Source organism: Trichosurus vulpecula, chromosome 4, assembly GCF_011100635.1.
Source record: "Trichosurus vulpecula isolate mTriVul1 chromosome 4, mTriVul1.pri, whole genome shotgun sequence".
NCBI lineage: Eukaryota > Metazoa > Chordata > Mammalia > Diprotodontia > Phalangeridae > Trichosurus > Trichosurus vulpecula.
Window position 1 is genome coordinate 81,939,896 of NC_050576.1, and position 19,811 is coordinate 81,959,706.

Below are 19,811 nucleotides of genomic sequence, written 5' to 3' on the forward strand. Positions count from 1 at the left end.
GAATAGTTTACCTATCTGATCTATGGAGAATGGAAGAATTTATGACCAAACAAGAGACAGAGAACATTATGAAGTACATAATGTACACTTAAAAGAACAAACTGTAGCAGAAGCTCAGTTTCATATCTAATCTTCCATTTTTATTTTTCTCTGTTTATTGAAGTATTTTTGTTGATGATTGTTCTTAATAAAAAATAAATGAAGTTGGGGGTCACCCAAAGGGCATTGGGATGGTTGCTGGGTGGCCTGAATGGCTGTAACACTTTACAAGTGAGAAACTGCATTGGGGAAGAGACATAAAAGATTCTGTCAGAGAAATGTACAATGGGGAAAATTTGTGGATTGATCACAAATGAGGGATGACCAATGGAGTCTACATACTCCACTGGCATCCATGCAATGTTGAAGGATCTGGAAGAAGACTTCCAGTTCATTGGGTAGACTTCCTGGTAGATTAATAGGAAAATAGAAACAAGAGTCACATAGCATAGACAAGTGTAATTGACCTGAAGTCAGAATTATTAGCTAACAGATCCATTAATGAGATCACAGATGGTATTGAGGGGTGGAGCCAAGATGGCGGCTGGAAAGCAGGGACTTACGTGAGCTCCCACCCAGGTCCCTCCAAACACCTATAAAAAATGGCTCTGAACAAATTCTAGAACTACAGAACCCATGAAATAGCAGAGGGAAGCAGGGCTCCAGCCCAGGACAGCCTGGATGGTCACGGGGTAAGGTCTATTGCGCAGACCTGGGAGCAGAGCCCAGCGTGGGTGGCGGCAGGACCAACCAGACCGGGAGCAGGGCAGAACAGGCCCTAGTGCCCTGAATCAGTGAGCTGTGGCAGTTACCAGACCTCTCAACCCACAAACACCAAAGACAACAGAGAAGGTTAGTGGGAAAAGCTGCAGGGACAGAGTGAAAGGAGTTTGAAGTTTGGCCACCACCCTGGGGGCAGCAAAGGTGGTGCAGCTACAGAACTACAGCTGCAGTTGCTTCCTGCCCCAGGCCCACCTGGTGGGAGGAATTAAGTGGCGGATCAGAGCAGGAGTGCAGAGCCAGCTTAGATTGGAGTCACGGTCTAGGTTGGCGGTTCTTGGGGGAGGAGGAGCGCTGGTGTGCCAGAGCTTGCTGTGCAGCTCTGAAAACAACAGTGCAGCCCCTCAAGCTTGGGATGAAGTACTCTATACTCTACAAGCAATCATACCCTGATGAAAAACGCAAGGGTCAAGTAAGTTGGCTGGGAACATGGCCAGGCAGCGAAAATGGATTCAGATTCAGACTCAGACTTTGGAATCTTTCTTTGGTGACAAAGAAGACCAAAACATACAGCCAGAAGAAGTCAACAAAGTCAAAGAGCCTACATTAAAAGCCTCCAAGGGAAACATGAACTGGTCTCAGGCCATGGAAGAGCCCAGAAAGCATCTGGAAAAGCAAGTTAGAGAAGTAGAAGAAAAATTGGGGAGAGAAATGAGAGTGATGCGAGAAAACCATGAAAAACAAGTCAATGACTTGCTAAAGGAGACCCAAAAAAAAAATACTGAAGAGATCACAGATAACACAAGATCATCAGATCATCAATCTAGATATGGAAAGGACCTCAGAGGTCATCTAGTCCAACCCCTTCATTTTACAGTTGAGGAAACTGAAATTCATGGAAGTTAAGTGGCTTGCGTTGGATCACATACCTGGTAAATAAGGGACGCAGGTGTTCTATCTCTAGACCCAGTGCTCTTCCTAATCTACCCTACTTCTATCTGATACTTATAGAAATCACATCTGGACTATACAATGTAGAGGAGTAATGCCATTAAACCTTATCAGTCACTTATACCTTAATGTTAATGAGTTTGTCAAAACTTCTTGAGCACAAATTTCAATAATGAGAAGGTAAAAAGAGCACCGCGTCCTTGGTTCCTGATTAGGGGAGTAATAGGGTAGAAGGTCACAAAGTGGGGAACAGAGAGCGGCACTAAAAGCAACCTCTGCCTACTTTACAACTTTGCTTGGGACTAGCCCCTTTATTAAAATAAAATTGAAGGGGCAGCTGGGTGGTGCAGTGGAGAGAGCACCAACCCTAGAGGACCCGAGTTCAAATACAGCTTCAGACACTTACTGGCTGTGTGACCCTGAGTAAGTCACTTAACCCTGATTGCCTTAAAAAAAAAAAAGATTGAATCACATGAAGCCACTAGAAAACAATGTAGGATAACATATGATAAAACACCAAAATGGGAGAGCAAGAACAAATTGGGATGAAAGGGATCAAGAAAGGCTCAGATATTCTTTCCACTTAATGTCAGGTTACCTTTATCAGTCAGCTTTGAAAAATGTAACCTTTCTTCATTTCTTCTTGGATGTTATTTTCTGATGATCTGTAAGTGATGTAAGAATGGACTGAGATGCCTGATTTAATTGTAACATCTGGTCTCTGAGTGCTTGTCTATGAAGCAGCTGCCAAGTCTATCCTGAGTTGTACTACAAGGGTGAGGCTGATGCTTTCATAATAGTGATGAGTCCAAATTCCCTAATGCTTGCTCCTCCCTTCACCATTCACCTCACCTCCTTCTACAGTTTCTCTTCTACTCTCCAGGGTATCATTAACATTCAACCTCCATTAAAATTTCCCAGCCATAGTAATGTAATTTCCTAGTCTCCAATGCCTCAGCATTTCTTACTTGTCCAAAATTTGATGCAGATCTAGAATCATAAACTGTTAGAGCCAGAAGAGGCCTTAGAGATTATTTAGTGCAATCCCCCTCAACTAGAATCAGCTAGGTGACTCAGTGGATACAGTCAATAAGTTCAGTTGTTTTCAGTCCCATATGACTCTTCATGACAGCATTTGGGGTTCTCTTGGTAAAGATACTGGAGTGGTTTGCCATTCCTTCTCCAGCTCATTTTTACAGATGAGGAAACTGAGGCAAACAGGGTTAAGTGACTTGCCCAAGGTCACACAGCTAGTGAATGTCTGAAGCCTGCTTTAAACTCAGGTCTTCCTGACTCCAAGTCCACTGTGCCACCTAGCTTCCCCAGGGCCAATAAGACATGAGTGCAAATCCAAACTCAGATGCTTACTAGCTGTATGGACCCTGGTTAGTTAACCTCTGTTTGCCTTAGTTTCCTCAACTCTAAAATACAGATCATAATAGCACCCACCTCCCAGGGTTGTTGTGAAGATCAAGTGAAATAATATTTTAAAATGCTTAGTACAGTAGCTGACACAAAGTAGTAGCCTATAAATGCTTATTTTCTTCTATTCCCCTCATTTTAAGAACTGGGTAAATGGAGATTCATAAAGATGAAGTGAATCATTCAAGTTATGCAGTTCACTGGTGGCAGATCAAAGATTAGAACCCAGATATTCCAGCTTGCAGTTGCTCTTTTTGCTACATTTGGTGGGTGGTTCATCATCATATGAGTATTAATAATTTGGATCAAATTCGACTAAAAAACATTCCTCAAAACTACTTCACAAATAAATGGCACTAATTATGTGTTTGTTAAATTAAATTGAATTCAAAAAGGACCAATAGCATCACAAGATGATGTCTTGACTTGTGCACAAATTGGATTTAAAGGAGGCGGAGTTGCACCAAGTTGTCAGCTTTACTCTCTTCCAGAGTCACCTATGTCCAGTGGCACGATAAAAGTCAGGATGACTGGAGAAGGTATGGGACGCAATGGATGAGCTTGGCATCTTCGATGTCTGAACAAGTCCTAACCTGCTTCAGCCACCTTCATGGCCATTGGAACAAATTGTTCTCATCTGCCCATTCCACCAGGGAAAGTCTTCGCATCCTTGGGGTAGACATCCCCCTAACTCACTGATGGGTTTGTGACATGTTGGTTACTCATCCTGTCTGCTGAGACAGTTTACCACGGTGTGGCTGCCTGCATACTACAGCTTCTTGGAGCCACAGGTGAGAGTCAAGTGCCAGGTGAATACCAAAGATGGATGAGCAGCCCTTGAGAGGGCTTAGCAAGCCCTCAAGCCAAAAGGGCTAGTCCTCCTGGAACACCCCAGATGTCCCACATAACAGATGGAATGGCATCATGAAAAAAATACATCATTATTTTTGGATTGAGCTGTGCATTCCGAAGCCAAATGTGTTGGATTTGGGTTTAACCATGCCCTCTTTCCAGCAATTAGCGTTCAAATGATCCCAAACTTTCCCTACGTGCATTCCTCAATGTAAGTGGGAGTACTTATCTCTAAGATTATTTAGAAGTCAAAGATAAGATTCATTTCCCCTTCTCAGAAATCAATCTTTTCATAAAGTCTTGCCTTTCTGTGGCACTTCCTGAGCAGGTTTATTTAGGTGTTGCAGTCCCTTCAGGTGTAAGTATGGGGCAAACTAAGCATAATGCATCTTAATGAATTTAGTGTAAAAACATTACATGTATGTGCCCTTAATGATCTTCACAACTATTAGTTAGATTTAAAAAAAGGTTTTATTATTCCTTCCCTTTTATAGGGGAAGAAAATCGAAACACACCAGGAGAGGCAGTTTAGTAGAATGAGAAGAGCACTAGAAGCCCCAACACAAACAACTTGGCTTCAAATTCTAGCTCAGCCACCCGTGTGACCTTGGGCAAGTCATGTTGCTTCTTTGGGCCTCAGCTTTCACATTTATAAAATAAAGGAGTTAGAGTAAATGATCCCTGAGGGCCCTTCCAGGGCTAAATGCCATCACCCCATCCAATAAAGTGATTTGCCGTCAGTCACATAGGGAGTTAATGGCAAAACCTAGACTAGATGGTCCTGATTCCTGGTCTCTTTTCAGTAAACATGTTGTCTTTTGGTAATCAAGTCACAGAAAGCTTTCCCTCAGTCAGGAGTACAGTTGAGTCCATTCTTTGCCCCATAATCAAGAGACAATTCTAATCATTTAAGTTGGCCATTTAAATTTGACCCATGGGATTTTCTAAAATTACAGGAAAGCCCATCAATATCTCTGCCTATTGTGTATCTGCGAGGACCCTTCCCAGAAAAGGAGAACTGGCTTGGGACTCATATGGACCCAAAGTTAGTCCTAGGGGAGCCTAACCTCCAAAGAAAGTAATCAGAGTTTCTTTTTCCTAAAAGCCAGAAGGCTTTTACTCCCCACCCCCCACTCCCATCTGAAATACAGTAGAACCAATGGAGAAAATATCTGTGACAAAGCTTAAGTATAATTCATGTTTATGGTTTGCCCAAAAAGTGATTAATAAGGTCCCTTCTAGAAAAGTTACTTAGTGTACAAAGTGGATTTCAGGCATAGGTCAACTATTTATTTTTTCCACCACAAAAGAAATGGTTAAAACATGAAAGATTCATGAAATGGACTAACACATACTTAAAACATAATCTATAACCCATCATATATCTACGTCCCTATACTCTGCAAGAAGATAGGAGCAACTCCCAGGAGACTTATGGGGTTGATGAAGTGATTTAATTTCCCACTCAGTCTTCACTGACCAAGAAGCAACTTAAAGACTGTTTTCTGGCTAGCCAGGTATGCACAGCTCGTCCTCCTGACAGCAACTATCTTCTTCTCCAAGAAAGGTGCAGGTGCAGGCACAGGTAACACTTCCTGCTGGGATATCAGCATCAGAATCAATGACTCTTAAACTCAAGAGGTGGTCGCCAAAGCTGGAAAGGTACAGCTCTCAAGATGGTTATTAGGTGGCATGTGCTCAGGAAGGAAGCACAAAGCAGAAGGCCGCCAGAGACTAGAGATTAGATCTCATGCTTAACTAGGTAAGCATATGTTCTTACTGACATTAGCATGTAGCCAACATAGCTACTGATGGGAAGAGGGAGGAAAGAGAATGCTCTCCCTCCCAGTGGAAGTCCAAGTGAAAACTGGCAGAATCCCAAGCAACATGCTCCAAAGAAAGAAGAGAAAGGAAGTTGTTTCTACTCAGTTCCTCTCATAGCCCATTCCCAGACAGGTCTTCAGGGTTCAGTCATCAACTGATCATCTTGAAAATCTCACCCCACTTCTGTCACAAAGACCAAGGAACCAACCAGAAGCCATTGGACATGCATTTTCTTTTACAGAGAGCTAGAATATGGTGGCCCATCCAAAGGGTCCAGAGCACAAGCTAACTCATGTTCCATGGAATGACTCCTGCTACATCAACAAAAAGTATTTGTTAAATGCCTTAGACAGAGCCACTTAGACAAACATAGTCTCTCCCTTCACAGAGTGTATAATTTGAAGGCAATACTTGCTTCAGGTGGCTAGGTCGCACAGTGGATAGAGTGTTGGACCTGAAGTCAGGAAGATTTATCTTCCTAAGTTCAAATATGATCTGACACTTGTTAGTGGTGTGACTTTGGGCAAGTCACTTAGCCCTGTTTTCCTTAGTTCCTCACCTGTAAAATGAGCTAGAAAAGGAAATGACAAACCACTCCAGTACCTGGGCCTAGAAAACTCCAAATAGAATCACAAAAAATCGGACAAACTGAAATAAAACAACAGCAATAAAAACAATTACCTGAGTGTATAGAGGCAGAAAAGAGAGCTGAGTTTGAGGCATATCAAGAAGTCTAACTCATGTAAGAAAATGAAGGGAAGCAGGTGAAGACGAAAAGATAATTTGGAGCTACCAATGAGGGGTGGCAGGGACAGCGGGCCCTGAATGTCACCTTAAGAAATCTGGACTTTATTTGTTAGATCATGAGGAGCCGGTAAAGATTTTTGAGCAGAGAAGTAATAAGACCAGAGATGTGCTGTTAAGAAGATTACTTTGGCAGGGATATGCAAAATAGATTGGGTGGGAGAGAGCCTGGAGTCAGGAAGACCAGTTAGAAAACCATTGCAAATAGACCAGATGTAATGAGTTCCTTCTTATTCTATTCTTATGGTTACACCCAGAGCTAATTTTTCCATTCATTACTGTTATTCCCTTGGCCTATCATAAGCCACTGTGTATATGTCACTGTAGGGAGCAATTTTACTTTTCCAGAGCCTAATCTAAAGAAGATTAATCATTCTTTTTATCTTTTATTCCTCCTTCCACTCACCCTTCCCCCAACACCTATTGATCATCACTGTGATTCCACTTTAAAATTTCTCCACCGGCACTATGTGACTTCAAAGTCAAAGATCTGACTATTTATTTACTGTTCTCAGCCAAAAAGATGCCTTTCTGTAAAATCTCTTTGGATAGATGTCTTCAAAATCGTTGTGTACTTTCTCCATGGCTGTCTATATGTTTTGATTCCCTGGCCTGGGCACCTGTGAACTGCTTTGATTTTTCGCAAACTCCAGTAAGCACTGTTGCACATGCCTGCCAATCTGCCAAGACTCCTGGGCTGGGGTTCGGGTGGCAGGGAGGGAATGGGCAATCAAGTTTTCACAGCAAGCAGTCTGACTAACCAACAGCTGCAAGTAATTAGTGATTGCAATGTCTTCTAAAATATAGATATATAAAAAACCTGAAGGAGTTAATGGCTTCATGGAATGTTCATGGAAGGGAGCCTGAGCTAGTGATTAAGTCACAGCCCTGAGAGTCCTGAGTCATAGGTTTGATTCTTGGAAGTGGTTTAAATCACTTCAACTTCATCCAATTTTCCTTGATGCAATAAAACAAGGGGGAAGGGAGGAGGTGTTCAGGTGAAATTCCAAAAGAAAAGGGAGAGGGAGGCTGGAATATATAGTTACCCATTAACCGGAGTTTTTGAAGATTGACTAATTTCCCATCAGTACTTCATTGAGCGATTCTGGGGCATTAGAATCTATTTTACTGTAATTCATCACTTATAAGAACCACTAACAAAAAAGAATAAATGTATTTAATTCATTCACAAAATAAAATCATCTTCATTTCCCTCTGTAAATCAGTTCCCAGTTCTCAAAATGGTTAGTTTCAGTTTGCGTTGTTAATTCTGATAGCATCATTCAATTTGTGCATTTTCCATTCTAGAAGTGTAAAGTGCTATATAAATGTGATGTTATTATTACTGTGGTTAGTAGTAGTAATAGTAGAGTATTCTAATTGCTTGCTAATCTGTATATCTGAAAGGAAGAGCATCAGCATTGCTGTAGTAGGTCATCTCATCTTCCTCTAGACTGAGGTTTTATCTCTGACAGAAGCATTCAAACACATGTTATGGAAGGGGTATGGTTGTCCTCCTTGGCATCAATTTCACAGATTAAATGTTACATTTCTATAGTCTTGTTTCCTTTGATAAACCACTATGAATCTATCACCAATGAAGTCGATCACCTGTATCTCCTAAACTCCTTAACTTCCTTCAAGGTTCAGTTTATAGGCTACTTCCAATTGGAAGCCTTCCTTAATTTTTCCCAGTTGTTAAATGCACTTTCCTGCCTCAAATTATTATGTATCTATATGTACTGTTAAGTCATCACGAAACATCTAACATCCCCATGTGCACAGGCCCCATGGAGCACATGTGAAATTGAGCTGACCTCCCCTGATTATTTTAGTGGCCCACTGGAGTTCTGGTTCAGAATTGAAGGAATCATCGCTTTGGGATCATGAAATAATCTCCTTTTGGCCAATGAGCCAGGAAGAGCTTCCCACTAAGGAGTTGTAAAAAGGACAGATAATTTATGCTCTCGCTCTATCTCTTGCCCTCCTCTATCTATAGCAAGTGGTCTAGAATTCCTTATGACTTCCCATGGCGGGAGAGATAGAAATCTCTCTCCCCTCACAGCTATAGCAGCTATCAATAAATAGCAGCATGCATATATTCAGCCTAGACAAGTTAGAACCTGGGCCATGGGGCTCCAGTTGCCTCTTCTCCTTTGTATTTCTTTACATGAACATAGGTGACCGAATACTGATTCTGAGATGGACGTTTTTAGGCTTGTGAGATCAAGAAGCTGGGAGCTCCTAGGTTCCCCTGTTGGTATAATCAGAATTTCAGGAGATGCTTCCCATAGCTACTACAATGCTTCTTGGACATGAGCCCAAGCCCTGATCATCCTGGCCGGAAAGATATGAACTTTGATTTAATTGTTCATGAGCTAAAGCCGAAATGCCTATTCAACAACCTCACAATGTCCCATGTTTTAATATTTTAAGTATTGTTCTCCTAGGAGAGTGCAATATGAATTATAGTTACTACTCATGTTTTAGATCTTTGTCAATGCATTCTTATGAGTATTTTGTTTCTTAAGCCTCTATTTTGTATAAGGGAAATAAATCACTCTCCTATACCTGTAAACCACTGTACATTGAGTAACTTTCTATTCCCTTTTGGAGAGACCCTCAATATGAGTTATACTAAGCTCTAAGTGATTTTTCCTGGGGCTCCAGGCTGAATGTATAAAGAGTCAGAGATAACAAGAAAAGAATGGGATCCATCTCTTTAGAGGAGAGGCTAATGCAGGACTGAACCTAGTCTGTTCTCATAAGTCCAGAACTAGGATCCCTTAATAGGAAAGAGTGAGCTGTTAGATATGTATTTACTCACATGTCAAACTCTCCTCCCCTGTAGGTCCTTGTCAGGTCCCCCCATGTCAGGTCCTTGGGGATAGGGAATATTGTTCATTTTGTCCTTGTATCTCTAGTATTTGGCACAATGCCCTGCATATGCTAAATGCCTCACAAATGTTTTTTAGATTGGATTGGAATTTGTCTAAATTGTCTTCAAACCATTTCTGTCTTCAGCCTGCCGTTTGCTACTTGGTAGTTAATAAATTTCATCATCTTCTGAATCCAATTATGTAATAATTTTTTGCAGTTCTGATGAAGATTTTGGTATACATATATATAATTCCATTGCAATGTATTTTATAAACTTCTTATATATAAAGTACATATTCACTACTTAGTAGTTAATAAATTTCATCATCTTCTTAACTACATATACACATTCACTACTTGGTAGTTAAATTTCATCATTTTCTGAACCCAATTATGTAATAATTTTTTGGAGCTCTGATGAAGATTTTGGTATATATATTTGGCACATGTACATGTGTGTATGTGTGTGTTATGAACCACTGGAGTCCCCCATAAAACAGAAAAGTTGTGTTTGTGTTAATTTCACATTTCCAAAAATGTTGGTGAAAGCTAAGTCACAAGAGATTTTCTCAAGGTCACTTAGTAGGTGATAGTTTTATTGCCTCACATACAGGTAGCTTTACTGCTACTTCATCCTGTCTTCCACCAATGTAAGATTGCTCAAGAAATTTTGTACAAGGCTCTGCCATCTATTTATATCAGAATTTATTTTTCTTGGATCTTATTTTCTTCCTTCTCCTCACCCCCACATTTCTTCAGTATCTGAAACACCCTTTTTAAGTTCACGGAAGAATGGAATAGATAAAGGGTGGTATGAAAGGAACTATCTGCCCACATCCTCCTCTTTTGGACTGTTCTGTATATCTACTAACTTTCATGTTTGTGGTGGATCACATTAAGTTGAGGGAAAAAAGTAAAAAGAAGCAAAAGCCTTGTTTCCAATTCTATAAAGAATTGACTAAGTAGTATGAGAATCCCAGTAGAGTAAAGCTGGAAGGGTCCCGCAGAAGCTATTTCGTCTACCCCTTACTTCTAATGAGGACTCCCCTGTGTTGTCTCACATAGATGACTTTTCTATTCTGATAGATTGCTAAAGATATACTATTAAGGCAGAGCTATCCCTGCAAGAAATCAAGCCATTTAATCAGTTAGCACCTGACTCTCAAGTAATGAAGGTTTTGAATTCCATCATTATATATGCCAACAATTATTGTCGTGTTAGGAGGGAGGGGGAGAGAGAAAGAGAGAGAGAGAGAGAGAGAGAGAGAGAGAGAGAGAGAGAGAGAGAGAGAGAGAGAGAGAGAGAGAGAGAGAGAGGAAATTCATTGCAAATGGTTTTTTAAATTCCTTTTTCTTAATTCTCCTTTAGCAGGAAAAATTATCATCACTGAAATAAGGATTTGAAAAGGCATTTATCAGATCATTGATCATCCAGAGCCTACATCATATTTCAATATTTTTTCAAGGGTGTAGCCATGTGTATTTTATGACTCAATCAATAGGATGCATCCTTCATGACATTTCTCAGGGACTTTTTTTCCTGTAAATCTTAGCTGTGTTCTTTTTGGACTACTTCCAAAGGCTTCCGACCCACTCTGACTTTCCCAACTCTCAAATACTTCTAAAAGGTTATCATGGCACCCCTTCACTGTCATTCACTAAAAACATATAAATGTGGTAATTACTCATCAAGTTAGCTATTTGAAAAGCTGAATTGTAATGTTTTTCTTTGTGCTGTCATATATTGTGCTTCCCTGAAATCTTGTTAGCCATGGTTATGGGGGCAGAGGAACACAACTGGAGTATGAACTAGGCGTGAATTCTAGCAGCTCTACCTGCACCTGAATTGGAAAGAAATTGGTATTTCAGTAGTCTGGTGATGTAAAACAGTACTGAAATACTCTCTCAATGTGGCTCATCTTTGTGCTAGTAAATAATAGAACCATCCTGTCAGAAACCAAGGTAATAGGAGGCAATCCTCTGTTGCGGAAAGTGTAAAGGGAAGGAATTGGGATCCAAAAGAGTATCAACGAAAGCTGGTCTGTGTTAACTTTAGTTTCCAGCTTGTTGAAACCCATGGAGTTCAGGGGACATGAAATCATATGCAAAGACAGGAATTCAAGTTGGACAGACAGTACTCAAGCAAAGTCTTCCTAGGAAAGAGGGCACCAGGCTAGAATTACATCTATCCATCCACTAAATATTGTTGGTGTAGGGGAAATGATATTTAAGTTGATACCCCTTAATGGAAGAGTGCCTTAAGCTATATATCCAAGTTTCACTCTTCCTGCCAAATCTTTTACATTAAGACCATACATAGTGAATAGCAAATAAACCCATTTATCCAAGTTGAGAACAAACAGAAATCAGAGAAGTTATCCTGGTGAGAATGTGACCATGGTGAATATGCTCTCCCACTGGGTGCAAGCTATCTCAGCTCTACCAAGAGAGTCCCATTCCAGGCATGTGAATAAACTAGAGTAAAGGCAAAGAAACTGGAGGTCAAGTGATGTGTGTAAGAAATAGAAAGAAGGCTGGTTTGGCTGGATCAAAGAATTTGGGAGATGGAATAGTGTCCAATGAGGCTGGAAAGGTTGGATTCAGGTTGCAAAGGGCTTACAAACTACACAGAGAAGTTTATATTTTATCCTAGAAGCAATAGGAAGCTGCTGACATTTATTAGCTAGGGAAGTCATGTGGTCAAATCTGTTTTTAAGGAAAATTACTTTGGCATCAACATGTAGGATGAATTGGAGTGGTTAAAAAACAAAAATCAAATAAACAAACAAAAAACTTGAGTCCAATTAGAAGTCTGTTGTAGTAATCTAGGTAAAAGGTGATAAGGACCTGAACTAAGGTGGGAGATAGTTGTGGGAATGGAAAGAAGGGATTAGATGTGTAAAATGTTGGGGAAGAAGAAACAGCAAGATTTGGCAACTGACTAGATATGTGGGGTGAGGGAAAATGGGTAATTTAAGTTAATGCTGTGAAAGCTCCATGTGTTTATCACTCAGAGGGAGAAGTATTAGAACGGAAAGCCAAAGTTCCACAGGCTGTCGAAACTACTGATTCATAGGAAGTTTGCATGTTTTTATATCTTAATGAGACTAATCTATATACAGGTATAGGCTCATTTGTTAGCTTTGACTAAAACAGCTCAGGGTCACTCTGGTTGCCAATCTCTATCCTAAATTTAACTGACTTACATTTCAAAGAGTGGCACTATGTCATAGAATTTTAAGATCTGGAGAAAGTCTACGGTCACTTTATCCATACCATTCATAATTTTATAGATAAAATAAAACTGAAGATGTCATGATTCATTGATTTGAGATTCAAATTATTTCCTACTTATATCTGAGAACAAGACAAATAAATTAAGATCTGTTTTAATTAGGGGATGATGAAATTGATTGGTTGTCCTTTGTTTTCAAAGAAGACCAAAGTGACATCACTGTGTTGGAGTCAAGGTGTAGTGTGTCCGACTATGGCTGATTAGACCAATATGAGCTTGGAAGTCTCTACCACAGGTCAGGCACCAATAGTCCATATTAACATTTGGAGTGGCGATGTCTCTAAATTTGTGAATCTCACATTTATTTTGAGCTACTGCAGTTCTGCTTCACTCACAGAACACAGTTCCTTCTTTGATACGGGCACACCATGCTGGGCAGTCTTTTGCCAGTGTCTCCCATGTTTCATAATAGATTCCAAAGCTCCTCAGAGAGACCGCGAGAGGGTTCCTGTATCACTTCTTGTGACCACCATATGACTGCCTTCCTTGCATGAATACTTTTTCAGGCAAACATACATTTGGCATTTGAACAATGTGGCCAGGCCAGCAGACTTGCACTCTCTGAAGTAGTGTTTGAATGCTTGGCAGTTTAGCTAGAGAAAAGACCTCAGTGTTTGGTACCTTATCTTACCAGATGACCTTCAGAATCTTCCTAATTCACGTGGAAGCCATTCAGTTTCCTGGCATGGCATGGTAAACTGTCCAGGAATTGTAAATATAATTTAGTAGAAACCAACACAAATTAGAAGACCTTGATTCTAATTTGGATTGTACCATTAATCTGTGACATTAGGCAGGTCAATCCACTTTGCTGAGCATTTAATTTCCTCCTCTGGCAAGTGAAGCTAATAAATGTCATCCAATCTAAGTCATAGAATTATCTTAAAGCTATAATAAAACAATCGAGGTGAAATAGTGTCCCATAAAGGAAGAATTTTATCTTCATAAAGGATAAATTAAGAGGACTTGGGGGAGGAGAAAAAGAGAGAAGTCAAGGAGGACTCCAAAGTTTTGGACTTTAGTAAGAGAGTAGGCTTAATAGTGAGGAGAAGAAAAGGGATCAGAAATGGGAAAGTGAGGAGAGTAAATATGGGTTTTGTGGGAAAAAAAATGGGAGGGAATTTTTCACAAAAACAAAGATGAGATTGTGGTAGTTATATCTAAGTGGAAGATAGTTGGAGATAAAGGGCTAAAGCTTTGGAGAGAGGTCTCTGTGGAAGATACAGATTTGAGAGTCATAGCATAGAAGTGATCACTGAGGACATAGGAGGAGAAAGAGTCCCCAAGGGACAGTGCAGACAAAGAAGAAGTGGGTCAAGAAATAAACTATAGGAGGACACCAACATTTAGTGAATGAGAAGAGAGAAGGTCCCATAATGGAAACAGAAATAATCATCAGTAGGAAAACCAGGACAGCGTAGCATGATGGAACCCATGATTCTAGAGTTTTCAGTACGATATCTCCACTTCCTTGAAATTCATTCTCTTAATCCCACACAGCTAAGTTTCCAACCCCACCATTATATGACCATAAAGAATACCAGTGACCTTTGAAACACCAGATCCTCATCCTCCTTAGTCTCTCTGTAATTTTTAACACTGTTAATCACTTCTCTACATGAATACTCTCAGCTTCAGAGACACCATATTCTCATGAGTTCCCTACCTCTTTGGCACATACTTCTTTATTTGCTTCATAGGTTCCTCGTTTTTCTGACCTCTGCATAAATGTTTGTCCTTGGTCCCCTCTTCTCTTCTCTCCCTGTTGTTATTAACAGTTTTGTTTACTTCCAAGGTGTCAAATACAACCTCTTTGCAAACGACTCCCAAATTTGAACCTCTTGCCTTGACATAGTTTCTAAGCCCCAGACCTTCATCTCTAACTGTCTACAAGATATTTCTACTTGAATGTCCTACTAGGACCTCAAATTAAATAAGTCCCAACCAGAGCTCATTACTTTCCCCCTAACTCTTCTCCTTCTCATTTTAATATTTTGGTTTGTGTACTGTCATTCAGCTGGTCTCCTCTGCTCATGATCTTGGGGTTACCTCTGACTCTTCCCTTTTCCTCATCTCTGATACCCGGTTAGCAGATACTGTCCATTCTACCTCCTTGCTATCTCTCATATTCATCCCCTCCTCTCTATTCCTACAGCCACTGCCCTAATGTCAGCTCTCATTGTCAATAAAACCCCAAGTACTTATTAAGTGTCTATTATGTGCTACAAATAATATGCCCAGTTGGACTATTACAGTAGAGTCCTTTTAGACCTTTCCTTTTCATTCTTTTGTCCTGTAATTTGTCCTTCCTAACACTTTCAGAATATATTTTCTTGTATATAGCTCTAGTCATGACACTATTCTGTTCAAAAATCTGTGGCTCACTATTGCCTTCAGGAAAATTCAAACTCCTCCGACTGGTATTCAATGCCTTCCATAATCTGGTACTGCCCAGTCCTTTTAGCCTTATCTCATTTTACTCCCCTTCCAGGGAAGACAGCACAGTGGATAAAGCACTGCTTCTGGAGTCAGGAAGACCTAAGCTCAAATACAGCTTCAGAAACTTCCTAGTTTTGTGACCCTGGCCAAGCCTCTGTCAGCCTGTTTCCTCATCTGTAAAACAGGGGTAATAATAAAGCACCTACCTCCCATGGTAATTGTGAGGATCAAATGAGATCATATTTGAAAGTTCTTAGCATAGTTCCTGGTACATAGTAGGCACACAATAAATGCTTGTTTCCTTCCTTCCTTCCTTCCTTCCTTTTTTTTTTCATGTGCTCTATGTTCTAGTCAAACTGGAAAACTGTCAGTTCCCTGAACATAAAATGTGCTCTTACACGGCCACGTCTTTGCTCAGGCTGTTAACCTATTCCTGGATTACCCTTCCTCTTTGCCTTTTCCTTTTGCCTTCTCTCTTTGCCTGTCAATTTCCTACCCACCAGTTAAAGCCCAACTCAAATGTCATTTCCTTCAACCCTTTCAGGAAGTTTTACTTGAGCCTTCCAGTCACTACCTTCTAGGACTTCCACAGTTTTGTTGCATTTATCATGGACTATCCTATAGTAAACCTCTTGGTCCTGATATCTTATTCCTCTGTTGGGCCCCTGAGGGCAGGGACTTACCTAAACATTATATCTGTTCCATTATCTAGCACAGTACTTGGTGCATGGTAGGTGCTTGGTAAATGTCTGTCATTGATTTACATGTACCTAGCCTTTTAAAGCTCTAACTATTGAAGCTTAATTATTTTCCACTACTGTCTTCTGGTAGCCTGGGCCCTCAAAATATAGGCACAGGGAGTCACAAGACTTGGAATCTAGTGTTAATTATTAATAAAGGCTTCATTCATTCATTAACTCATTCATACATTCATTCACCAGTTACATGACCTTGAACAAGTCACTTGGCCTCTCTGGGTCTAATTTCTTCATCTATAAAATAAGAATTCAAATAGATGGTTGCTAAGGCTCTTTTGTACTTCATAGCTACATATGGTTCCATGAATTCACCATACCTTAGGGATTTCTCATTCATGAGTCAATAAGAAAAGATCTACTATGATCAATATACTCTTTACTAAGGCAGAAAACCATGTATACACAAATATATATCTGATACAACATACATATATTATATATGTATACCAATAATATATATGCGTATATATATATTCATATGTTTGTTTATTAACCAGTAACATTTTCCCTAGTCTTTTTTATATAAGTGTAGGAGCTCCCTCCTTTGAGACAGGCAGGTAAGTAAGAACATAGGTAAACAGGTAGATAAGTTTCTCTGAGACCTTCCCTTTATTAGTTCTTATGGCACAATAATATTCTTTTACATTCATATGCCATAATTTCTTTAGTCATTCCCCAACTGATTAGTACCTCCTTACTTTCCAGTTCTTTGCCACCATAAGAAGGGCTACTATAAATATTTTTGTACATATGGGTTCTTTTCCCTCTCCATGGATCTCTTTGGGGTATAGTAGTGGTAGTGATGAGTCAAAAGGTATATACAGTTTAGTAACTTTGGGGGCATAGTTCCAAATTCCTTTCCAGAAGGGTTGGATCAATTTGAGCTTGTATTCTAATGAAGAAGAAAATACATAAACGCAATTTAGAAATTGGGAGGGTAGGGTAGATGGGGAGTGTATAGCATGGTAAGAGTCTGGAAGTATTATAGTAGAGGACTGAATGAGGGTCATAAAAGACCAAAGGTGACCTATCAGAGCCCAGGGTAATTCGAAGGTAAGAGACCAAGGTTCCAATGGGAAAGAGGTAGATATCATAGAGTCAGTACAGGGAAATGTCCCAGAATTGCAGTAGAGACTTCTTGGATTCAAGCAAGACAAGGCCAAAGATTCTTTCTAACAGTAAGTGTATGATCTTATAAACCCTTTAGGGAAGTTAGATGGCTCAGTACTGGGCCTGGAGTCAGAAAAACCTGAGTTCGAATTTGGCCTCAGACACTTACTAGCTGTATGACTCTGGGCAAGTCATTTAACCTTGTTTGCCTTGGTTACCTCATCCATAAAATGAGCTGGAGAAGGAAATAATAAACCACTCCAGTATCTTTGTGAAGAAAACCCAAGATGGGATCATGCAGAGTTGGGCATGACTAAAATGTCTGAACAACAAATGTACTCTTTGAGAGCGGCCTGAGGCTCAGAGGAGTTACAGGACTTGTCCATGATCTCATAGCTCATAAATGTCAAGACCGTAGGTCTATCACTCTACCCACTATAGCATACTGTCTGTACCCTAATACAGAACTTACATTGTTGGTAATATTTTATATTTTAATTATTATTCATTTAGACCCATAGCTTGATTTGTTTTTTTTTTTTAAGCTTAACCTAGTTCCTTTTAAAACCTAGGTCTGTGGGCCAGTGCTCATTTATATCATGTATTCTAATCCATTTATTGTTATTATTGCTATTCAGATGGGTTATAACATTAACAGATAGATAGTGTCATGGAATGTTAAAGACCCATAGGAAGACCTCTAGCTTGCTGGGTAGATCCTTAGGGAGGATGTGGACAAGAAGTGCTTAGGACAAGGAAGGGTGGATGAATTGCGATCTGCACTATTGAAATGAGTAGCCATATCTGTGAGATCACTGATCCATGCAACTATTGGAATATTGAAATAGTACTATTTGATGGAAAATAATATAATGAGTCCAAATGGCAGACAATCCCCAAATCATTTATACTTGTTTTAAGAATTAGTTTTTTATTTCCATTTTAATATATTCATGTCTGGTATTGTGAGAATTAGAAAACCTCAAATAGTTAGCATCTATGTGGCACTTTTAGGTTTACAAAGTGTTATACATGTTAACTCATTTGATCTCCCCCACAACCCTATAAGATAGGTGTTATTTTTATCCTCATTTTACAGATGAGGAAACCAAGATAGAGGTTAAATTAATTGCCCAAGGTCACATAGCCACTCTGTGTCTTAGGTAAGATTCAATGGTAGGTCCTCCTGAGACCAAGTCCCACATTCTAACCACCTACCTGCCTGCACAGTGATCTCCCTTTGAAAGAGTCAGAAAGTGACCTAACTTCTCCAACCTGCCCTTCTGTATTCTGAGCAGAATTCCATCCAATTTAGTTCAACAGGAATTTATCATAGGTTTCCTACTGTATGCTTCATTGAGGAAGTAGGGCTTTGCTTTATCTCAACCTATTTAAAGGATCACAACTGCAGATTCAGGAAATGGATAGCATCAGAGAATCATAGATTCAGAGCTGGAAGAGGTCATTAAGTCCTATCTCTTCAGTTTACAGAGAAGTAAACTGAGGCCCAAAGAGGTTGAATGACTTGCTCAGGGTCTCAAATGTTGAAATGATTGACTCTTCTTTAAGATTCACTTCGAATGCCACTTACTCCGTGAAATCTTCCCTAATTTCACCTCCATTGGAAATAGTTTTTTCTTCCTCATTTTTTAGATACCATATCTGATATATAGATATATATATGTATAGATATTGATAGATACATATTAGAGCTATTTCTGCTTGCATTACATATCTCTCCGTCAGATGGCAAAGATTGTGTCTCATTTCTTTTTGTATCTCTTTTAGTACCTAGTACCATATCTCACACATAATAGGGGCTTAATAAATATTTGCTGAAATATTTAAATGTATACTGAGTTAAAACTGTGTGCTTACTATAATATTTAAAAAGAAAAATCCTTAAAATGCAGTTCCTTGGAATTAGGGACTATTTCATTTGTATTCACATGTATTTATTTCAAATATATTTATAATACATTTATTCAAATTTATTCATATACTTTTATTCATACGTATTCCCAGCGCCTGGCAAACAATGAGGCATAATATATGTTTATTTATGGGTTGATTAATTGATTGATAATCCAGGAAGATCTATCTATACTGAAACTCGGCAGCCTCACAAGTTTCAAAGCTACTGTTTGTCAGGTTCTGTTAGAAGGAAAGAAAATGATGCTCTGTTCCTTGCCCACACTCTCCTCACAGGCTGCCAGAGCCATGTACCATCTCAGAACAATTTGTTCACTTCACTAAGAAATTACAAATGTGTTTTGTCCAATAAATCTAAATATATTTTGTAGTAGTCATTTTTCTTAATGGAAGTGTTTTCCAGATGTTGCCCAAGTCTAGTCATCTGGGCTCTCTTCCAATAAATGTGGAAAGTTTGTTTTAATAGGTTGTCACTGTTGCTTTGGTCTAACCTTTGAACTAATTGGTTCATCCCAATATGTTTGCACCAATATATAAAGCATCCAGGACATCAGAGATACACACATGTCCCTTGTCCGGTAAGTAAAGAAGTCATTTTGCTTTCTTGTTGAGTTCTGATCTTTCAGCTCAGAAAGGAGAAGCTTTATTGAAGGTTTTGGGATAATTTTTACAGAGATACTAGTTTAGAAGTTTAAAGTTTTCTAGGAAACCGCTTTTGTGGTGTTCACTTCCTGAAGGGTTTTTTAAAATATTAAATAGAGTGTTTGAAAAAACAACACCTTGGG